Below are 10,353 nucleotides of genomic sequence, written 5' to 3'. Positions count from 1 at the left end.
TTTAGCAAAATATGTTATAATAGAAGATCTTTATTGTCATTGTACATGAAATTATCTGCAAACCAGCAAAGTGCATCAGTCTGAGGTATCTAAAAATAAATAAGTAAAGAAAAATGCTTCTAAAGCCAATAATAAACAGAATATGTTGAGGGAATATTCTAAAAAGGAAAGAAAAGCTCCATTCTCACTCCTCACAGGATAAACTGTCATTAAAATTGACTTTAAATTTAGCTTCAACATGAGATAAAAACATTTACTTTCATTACTGATATTGTCAAGTTTTAATAAAGTTCATGCTACTTTTATAAAATGATGAAAGTGAATAAATTGTATTTCTGTGATCTGTGTTTGATTTCTGTCTTTTCTCCTGTCATCCAGATGTTCAGAGGGAGATGATGCCACATCTGGTCCAGCTGATGGAAGGTCTTGAAGTTCTCTGACTGGCCTGGACTGAAGATGGTCGTCTCACTGGATTTAAGGTTCAGATGCTCAGTAACAAACTCCACCAATGAGCCAACAGGGAAGCTTTAGGTTTATTAAATGTTGCTATGAAGGTTTTGCTGTTTTTCTTTGTGAATGCAATGTGCTCCAACTGAAACTTGAATTAGAACTAAGTAAGTAAATCCTTCCATCTGAAAGGATTTAGTTGCATTAATAACCTCATAACATTCTAATTTTTATTCCAGTCTTGGTTGGAAATAGAATCTCTGTATTGATTCAGGTAAAAACTGAACTTCACAGCATGTTGGAGCAAAACAACCAGATGAAAACTGTGATGGTGTTGGATTGTCAGACTGTAATGTTGCAGCTCAAAGCAGCTTTTTTATCTCAGTTCATTCTGACATTCAGCTATGAATCAACACAGCAGATGGTGATCCATGCTGTGGAAGTCTCACATCTCCTCATTTAATGGAGCTGCTTTGCACTTTTTACACTGTTTATTCACCAACACTTTATTTAATAAAAGTCCCATCTAGTTTTTATGAGGAATGTGATGTTTTAATTTCTCTGTGAATAACTGCAGTCTAATGGAACAGCTGGAATTGTAACATCTGTCCTGATATTGATCATGAAGTATTGATCAGAATACTTATGGTTAGCAGTCATCCCTGAAGTTTTACATTAAAATCTTTACTTGTGTTGTGAACTTTGGTAAGAAGCAGAAACTTTAGCGTTGCCATGGATACATGAGTGTTAAATTCTGTCCATGTTTCCATTTTGGGAAATTCAGTCCAGCAGATGAGTTTGTTTTTACTGCCAGCTACCATTCAGTCTGAGATATTAAGAATAAATAAATGTGCATAATGTGGAAATGAACAAATTCTATTTTTATTTATTCCTACAGCTGCTGCATGTAAAGTTCCAAAATGTGGAGGAATTTAGTCTCACAATCACAGACAATAAGTATTATCTGAAATTCGGGTTATTGTTGTTTATCAGCACAATACAAAAGATTCATGTTAGAAATATTCCAGTTAAGACTCTAGAATATCATGATTTATGTAAATTTACCTCAATAATATGAATGTTCAGGTTAAGATTGTGCAGTGATGTTTATTATGTGAGTTTAGCTGATTAAAGTTTATGACTCTGCACTACAATATTATTTATTTAAATTTACATCATCATTATTATAATATTTAGGGTCAGACCCTACAGTATTGAGATTAAGAAATTAAATATTCTATAAAATGTAAATACACTGAACTAATCTGGATATATTTAAGTGAGACTCTACAATATTATTTATGACACAAATCTATCTAAATCCAAATTTTCATCATTTTTCTCCAAACATTTACTGGACTGATTTAAATATTAAAATCACTCCTTTCTAATCCTCTGCTGTACGTTCAAACCTGAGGCCTTAAATAGAAACACACAAGTATCTGATTGAAGGAACTTCTGCAGAGTCCTGGTTCCAGAACATGATGATAGAATTATAGACAAACTTTAACAAAAGCTGCCTGAGAGTTTACAGGTTTTTATGTTAGATTTCTTCAGTAATTTAATAAGAGTTGTCAGCAAAAATCAAGTGTTCATTTGATGAACTTCATTTCCTAAAACATCCAGAATTGGAGCTCATATCTTTGACAGCTGTAAAGTTTCTGCTCCTTCAAAGTTCACAACACAATGAATGAATTCCTAAAACACTCTCAATGCTGGAGAGCGTTTGTGATGCTGAAGCAGTGACCAGTTTTTCTGTTTCTTCTCTTGAGATGCACAATGAGGGACGTCTGCAGCGACTGAGAAAGAGTCTCACCACATCCTGACATGAGGAAAAAGACTTTATTGAAGACTACAATGAGAAAAACTATCAGACAGCAGACGGCTGCATTCAAGGTGAGCTCTGAACATTTGATCTGGAACAGGAATTCAATCACGGCAGCATGAGCTTCATTTCAGTCTGTAGCTGCTGAATTCATGGATGAATCATCCCAGAGTCTCACCCAACAAACAACCTACAGAGTGAAGACCTCCAATCTGATTGGACGGCCTCCTATTCAGCCACGTGTGAACAAATGCCTCTAAGCTGATTTGTTTTCTAAAATAAATCCAGTTTGAGTCCTAATCTATGCCTGTGTGTTTGCTTCTTTCCACCGCTGTTAACAGTTTAGGCTGTTAGATTGTTCCAGATAAGACAAGTACAAGATTCTTCAGAGCCGTTCTACCACGAGCCTGACAGGAAGAACTGCAACAGCTACTGAATGTTCCTCTGGTTCCGTCAAGGCTACAGGAGGAGCCCTACGAGGACAAGCCGGTCCACCTGATGGCGGCCAGTCGCTGCGGTTCAAAGCCAACACCGACTACGTGGACTTCTACTGGACCACACGGAGGCCTTCAAACCGGACCAAGAAGTTCAGCGACTCCCCGACTCGTGGGTCTGAGGACGCCGCCGAGCCTCGGTCCAGCCGGCCTCCTGTCTGTGGGTGTTTGAGTGCTGAGAGGTTTGTGGATGCATGTGAACGTTCTGTGTTGAAACAGCAGCTTTGGACTCAGTAACGCCAGGAAAAACCAAGAGCTCCTTTATTTGTGACTTCCACTAAAAAAACTGATGAAAATAAGTTTGCCAGGGTTCTGACAGATAACAGATTATTAAATAATGAAAATAATCCTTTAAATATTCCTTTAAACAATCCTTTTAGGTCTACATTTCCTTTACACTGACTTCTTGGTATATGTTCAAGTATTTTGGGTGGAATATACCATTAAGCCCAATGTTCAAGGGTTCTTCTGGGAATATACCATTAAACCAACCTTTTAGGTAAATGTTCCAGGATGTTGGGTAGAATATACCATCAGATCAACCTTTTAGGTCTACATTGGAAGATTTTAGAGTAGAATATTACTCCAAACCATCCTTTAGGTCTACATTTAAGGTGGAATACTCCTTTACACTAAGATTTTTTTGGTCTACATTGAAGGATTTTGGGTGGAATATTCCTTTGAACGAACTTTTTAAGTTTATGTTCAAGGATGTTGGGTGGAACCATCAGACCAACCTCCAAGGTCTACAGTAGTGAATTTTAGGTGGAATATACCATTAAACTCACCTTTTAGGTCTATATTGGAGGATTTTAGGTGGAATGTTCTTCCAAACCGTCTTTTAGTCTACATTTAAGGATGTTTAGGATGGTATATTCTTCCAAACCAACTTCTCAGGTCTACATTTCAGGTGGAATATTCCTCCATACTAACTTTTTTGGTCCACAATGAAGGATTTTTTCTAAACCACCCTTTCAGGTCTATATTTGAGGTTTTAGGTGGAATATTCCTTTTAACCAGCCCCTCAGGTCTCTGAGGATTTTAGATGGAATACTCGGTTAAACCAACATTTTAGGTGCATGTCCAAGGATTTTTGGTGGAATGTTCCTTTAAGGTGGATGTGTGAGGACCTTGTAGGTGGAATACTTCCTGAAACCAACCTTTTAGGTCAACATTCAAAGATTTAAGGTGGAATATTCCTTTAAACCAACCTAAATTTCATGTTTTGATCATTATCAAGTGAGAAACTTCAATCCAGACTCCTCATAATGATGTTTGAGATTCATGCTGCTGTTATTTGTTTAGTCCAGACTAAATGACAGAAATCCACAACTGTAATTTTATTTCAGGACTCGGTTATTAAATGTACAAACAATCCATGTGCCTCTAAAAACTAAACTAATATTTTCAGCTGAACTAAAGACAGACTTTGTGATTTTTCTGCTCACATGTTATGTTGTTGTAAACTTCCTCTTTCAAATAAATATCCTCCTAACCCCCTGGAAACCAGCGTTTGTCCTGTTTTTATGTTGCTTCTCGGTGACCCTAGACAGCTGGGTCGTAATGTTTTTTGAGCAACACACCATACTATGACGTTTTTACAATGATGGTTCTACTATGGAACCAGTTTGACATGTTCAGGTGTTCTTTGTGTGAAAACTCAGAGATTTCAGGGATCAGAAGGTGGTTTTCAACTTTCTTTGTTAACTTTCTGCTTCAACTTTAAACTAAAGTTCCTTCACTAACCCAGCCCTCTGGACTTCCAATAAGCTGTGTTCCTATTGGCTGTCCAGGTGGCTGCTTGGTGTTATCAGGAACACCTGAGCAGCTCACTGTCTTCCTGCTTTATTTAGCTGCAGACAAACATTTCCTCTGCTTCTCTCCACCACAGAACCGGGTTTGGCTCCATTGCTTTAGTTTGTTTTTTAGGCATTGGCTTGCAGATTCCAGCAGTAAAACCATCTTTAATGTGTTTCTTGGTGTGTTTTAGGGCTTTGTACTGGATAGTTGTCTTGGTAAATGAGGTTCTTTAGCCACAGTTAGCACATGGTTCTAATGTCTGCAGTGATTAGTGGATTTGGTGCAGGTGAGTTGTGTCTTTATCTTGGCTGTAGTGAGTCTTTAGAGGTTTTTGGTCAGACACATTCTGTATTCTTGTGAAGCAACGTTGGTTGTCCAGAAGGTAAGAGTTCCTGTCCTGATTCTCTGTTCTCAGAGGTTCTCTGGTAGGCTGCAGGAGACTTTAGCGTTTGGGTTGTGCTAGTTTGGTTTTTGTACGGTTTCATTTGGACGACTATCTTGAGGCCCCTCCATGTGGTTTAGTGAGGTTTTCTGGAACAGTTCTACAAAGCAGCCTGCAGCAGAAGAGACTTTGAGAGTTTTTAGGAAGTTCTGGAGACCAGACTTTAGAGCAGCAGAAACATTTGTCAGCAGTTTGAGCAGGAGAAGGTGAGCTTCAGAGTAGAAATGAGACAGGAACCTCCTTGATCCGTGTGGTGAGGTCCTGTACCAAGAGTTTGAGCAGGTTGTGAAGAGTCTGTAGTTCTTTGGTCTGAAAGCACAAGAAGAGTCGACTCATTAAAGGAGAAAACAGGAGATATTGTTGGTTCTTCTGTCACTCTGCAGTTTCCAGTTTCCTTAGACTGAATATCAAGTTTATATTTTAAATGATTTACCATGTGAGCCCAAGAAAATTTCAATAAACTCTGTCCATCCCCTGGACACAACATATTTTATTACCATGTTAAATCTTTTTTTTTTTTTTTTTAAATATGTTTTTGAGTTTTAATCATAGTTTTACAATAGTTTTTTTCTCTTTGTTGTTTAGTTTTGTCATCTGTGTGAAAGGTGCTAAACAAATAAAGTTGAATTGATAAACTGAATAATTGACTAACTCATGATTGTGACAACAGAAATATTTTCATTGTGATTTAAGGGTTTGTTTCATTTTTAATGTTGGGGTTAAAATCTTGACAGAAAAAAGATTAAAGAAATAAACTACATTTAAAAAAGCAATTAAAGGAAAAAAGAATTTAATACAGTAAAACTTTTTAAAAGAAAATTAAACATTAAATACAATTAAATTATGTTAAACAGGCAAAATATTTAATTAGATAATTAAACAGAAGATACAAAACATGTAATTATGAAATTAAACAAAATTTTTTAAACAACAATACTAAACATTAAAGATGAAATATTTTAGATAATTAAACATTTAAAAAGTACAATTAAACAAGAATATTAAACATTTGAAAAATGCAAAACATGTAATTAGATTATTAAACCTTTAAAAAGACAAAACATTTAATTAAAAAATTTAAATGTTTAATTAGAAAATTAAATCTTATAACAATAAAAATTTAAATAGGAATTAAACAGAAAATACAATGAAGCATTTAAAAAGAAAATTAAACATTAAAAGGTGATAAAACATTTAAAAAGAAAAACCTTAAAGATTTAATCGAAAAATTAAACATTGGGAAAGAAAAGGAAATTTTTCAAACAACCCGCTAAAACATTCGAAAAAACAACAAACATTACAAAGACAAAACATTTGGAAATCAAATCAGACATTCGAAAAGAATTAAAGGTGAGAAAAGAGCAAAACTAAACATTTCAGAAGAATCAAACTAAAGACAAAACATTTGAAAAGACACCAGTTAGACTTTAGAAGATCAAATTAAATAGAAGAGACAATAAAACGATCAAAAAGAGCAAAAACCGATAAAGGTCTTAATGCGTTTTCTAGTCTGAAATGAAAACATCAAGTTGTTTCTTCAAACATTTCCTCTTTCTATGTTCTTGGTTTGATTGTGGACAGATTTACTAAGAACTCATTTCAGAAAACTGCTTTCCAGATAAAGTCTACTAGTAGTTGAAGGCATTGATCAAACTAATGTTACCTTCTGATCTCCACAAACTTTACTGTTCAGTGAAGAGAATCAAAGTTTGTTGAGGATTTTTAAAAAACCCACAGGTGAAGGTCTGAGAAGAACTCAGATGGATGGTCTAAATGTGAAATCAAGACTCATGGTCACAAGTTTTAAGGCTTGTTAACCACAAAGTTCAAACTAACAGAGAAGTACTGAGAAACTTTTAAAATTTCAGTCCTCAGACTGTCTGAAGGTTCAAACTAACAGAGAACTACTCAAGAACTTCTAGGATTTCAGTCCTCAGAGTGTCTAAAGGTTCAAACTAACAGAGAAGTACTGAGAAACTTCTAAAATTTCAACCCTCAGGCTGTCTGAAGGTTCAAACTAACCTAGGACTACTCAGGAACTTCGAAGATATCAGTCCTTGGACTGTCTGAAAGTTCAATCTAACAGAGATCTACTGTGGGACTTAGAAAATTTCAGCCCTCAGACTGTGTGAAAGCTCAGGTCCTGAGGACTCGGGAGGTCTGGGGGCTTGGAAAGTCTTGGAAGTGAGGGTTCCACCCTCCAGCACAAAGGCTGAAGTCCAGCCTCCTGAGAAAAACGGTCGAGTCGAGACTCAAGTTAAAAAAAAAACTCAAAAACGACAAAAAATAGATGATAAATGCGCAAAAAAAAGAAGAATTAGTATCTGAGCGAATAGCTCAGGGGAAAAGAAGATGGACTACCAAGTGGAAGGTCGCAGGTTCGAGACCAGCCACTGGCAGTTTTCTTTCTTTGTCTTTGTCAGAATTTTGAGAAAACTTAAGAAGTGTCTGGTCTTGAACCAGCGACCTGCAGCTCCATAGGCAAATCCTTAACTCACTGAGCTACAGATCAGATAAAAAGAAATAAATTCGTCGTCCCTTTGGCATCGTAGTTCCTGAAGTGACCACATGGGTGGAGCCAAGGCGGAGTCTGGGTGGAGTCAGGGCGGAGAGTAGGCGGGGAGGTGGGTGGCGGCTTCCCCCCCCAACACCCCCCCCCCCCCCCCCCCCCCCCCCCCCCCACCCCCCCCCCCCCGAGTTTCTCGACTCTCCACGAGTTCTTCGAGTCTCCACAGGTTTTCCCCAGTTTCTGGAGTTTCCACCAGGTCCAAGGCAGAACAACTTGTCATGAAGAGATGTTGAAGTTGTCCAGGATGGACTGACTTTTTACAGCGACTAGAAGGAAGACCACTAGAAGAGCAGGTCTTTAACTACCATCCTTAAAATCCATGGAGTCGCTCCAGAGAAATGAAGGGACGTCAACTTTTATCAACCTCCATCCAGATGTTCAACTTCATATCTTTACTTGGAGATTTGTAGCACCACAAACCTTTAGTATCACACTTTATTATCATTTATTAGGACTTTAATGGAATCCACCAGCAGATTTAGTTTTTGTTGACAAACTTTATTCTTGTCGTTGTGGGACTGCAGTATTTTAAACTCTTCCTTTTATTTGACCTCGTTTATTAGTTTTAGTGGAGAAAGTTATTTTAATTGTCCATTAGTCTCTTAAAAACCAAATAATAGATTAGTCAAGAGCCTTAAATTTCTTACTTTGTCATATTTTAAATATGACAAACAATATAAAAATATAGCGTCTTGAGACAATTTGACCTGTAATTGGCGTTATATAAATAAAGTCAAATTAAAATTGTATGTATCCTGTGATGTTGGAGTAATTCAGCCATATATGTTGGAAAACACACTTTCTTAACACATGACTTATGATTAAAACACATTAATCTGTTGAATAATGGGCAAAGTTTACTGTCATAAAAACCAAAAAGATTTACATTCATGATGCAGAAATCAGGCAGTTTTTCACTTTTTATCTTAGTTTAGTCAGAAAGATAGTTGATAATGTGTGAATTGTTGCAGCTTGTGAGCCATAGAAGGTTTTAATCTTTGGGGCCGAGTGTCAAAAAACATTTAGAAACCAACATCAACAAAACACTCAAAGATTTGAACATCATTAAAGGTAAATCCAACTGTTGCATGAAAATGTCTAATTAAAGGACATTTATTTCCAATGTAAATGTGTGATATTCATCCTCTGGAGCTTTCTCTTCACATCGTCTTCCACCTGGACTGGTTTGGTCGGGAGCATGTGCAACAAACATTTGAAAAACTGCACTTTAACATCAATGAATGACACTGAAGTTTAATCACTACATAAATGAGACTGAGTCTGGATGTGCTGCTCTGTCATTAACTCCTAAGTTTAGGGAAAGTTCAAACAAAAGAGGACAGTTCAGATCAGACTTTAGAATGAGCTTATTTTCTAACAAACATCTCAGACTTTCTGAGCTTCAGCACCTACAGCAAGATATTTTAACAACAAGCAACTCAAGATATCCAGAAGTTGGAGAGAGTTAGCTTTAGCTGAGCCAAAGAACATGTGGGACGCTAAGCTAGCAAACATTTCAGACTTTTCTCTGTGAATTCTGAGAAATAATTTCCTATTTAATGACAGAGCTACACATCTTAACTCAGTCTCATTAAAACAGACTCTAATTCAGTGTCATCCATCCATATTAAAGTGCAGTTACCCAAAATGTTTGTTGCATGAGCTCCAACAAAACCTGTCCAGGTAGAAGGCCACTTTGACAAACAGGAAGTGGAAGATTCCAAGCAGATTTATAGAAGGGGGAACCGAACTGTACTAAGTGTGGTCGAGCATAGAGGGGTGTTTTGTGGGTTTTTAAGGCTGATAATGATTATTAGTGAGACATTTGGAGTAGATATTCATTTGCAGTAAAAGAAAGTATTTAAAATCTTGGAGTTAAACTTAGAAGAACACAAACTCTAACAGAAAACTTTGTTGATACGTTTTTGTTTTGTTAACAGATGTTAACTTAAAGGAGTTTTATTCGTGACGTATAACCAATCAAATCACTCCAGAAGACAGAGCGACCACAGGTAGATAAAGGTTCAGAGCCAAAGTAGCACCATTCTTAAATTTATTTATTACTGTAAATCAGTAAAAAATAAAATACTATCAGTAAATCAGTCAGCCCACAATTACTACAATTCTACAATGTATGTCTCTTTCCTTTGACTTGTTATTTGTACAATCTACGACGTATATGATGGTGTTTTTTCATACCAAAGGTTATACTATGATGTTTTCTAAGAGACATACCATGCTACTCTGGTTGTTCTGGTCCTGGGCTGCTGTACTCCTCCTCTGTTGTTTTCTAGATTGTACTCAGCTGCATGCCTTCGTCCATCCGGCCTCCGTTGACTCGTCCCGCCTGCCGTCTCTGGAGCTGAAGCTGGATTGGAACAGACCAAAGTACAGTCCAATCACGATGCCAGCTGCCTCTCAAAAGGCTCCTTCATCTGGCAGGTGGCAGCACTTCTTCTGAGGGGAAGCTGAGCTGGTCCAGCAGAACTTTGGAGATGTGTTCCAGTGGTTGGTGGATGTGTGGGGAGATAGAGAGGGACCTTTGAATTGTTCACAAAGGAAAACAGGGAACCCAGTGATAGTTTTAGTTTAGGGTGCTACTGTGGTGTGTTTGGGGGTTTTAAGAGGTGAACAGGAAGAGTTTTTTTTTCGTATTGATTATCTTTTACTTTGTTCCTGGTTGGAATGCCCATCAATGTCAAGGTGAAGTTTACTTTTAGTTTTGTTTATTTATTTTTATTTTACTAACACTCATTTGCTTTTAACCCCCTCACAT

The 10,353-nt window shown here is 37.0% G+C and overlaps 1 long non-coding RNA gene across 1 annotated transcript in view; it reads right to left on the bottom strand.

Moving 5' to 3' along the window:
* Positions 1-2,275: 2,275 nt before the first annotated feature.
* The window catches only part of LOC129349047 (uncharacterized), a 17,959-nt gene continuing 9,881 nt past the window's right edge, over positions 2,276-10,353 (bottom strand). Inside the window, exons 2-3 of the long non-coding RNA XR_008601871.1 lie at positions 9,813-10,117; positions 2,276-5,317 (exon numbers count right to left, since the gene is read on the bottom strand). This is a non-coding gene — a long non-coding RNA (uncharacterized LOC129349047). The remainder of the gene's footprint in view (positions 5,318-9,812; positions 10,118-10,353) is intronic.

The sequence above is a fragment of the Amphiprion ocellaris genome, chromosome 6 (genome assembly GCF_022539595.1).
Source record: "Amphiprion ocellaris isolate individual 3 ecotype Okinawa chromosome 6, ASM2253959v1, whole genome shotgun sequence".
In the NCBI taxonomy this organism is placed as follows: Eukaryota; Metazoa; Chordata; class Actinopteri; family Pomacentridae; genus Amphiprion; species Amphiprion ocellaris.
This window is presented reverse-complemented; position numbering and strand designations above follow the sequence as displayed.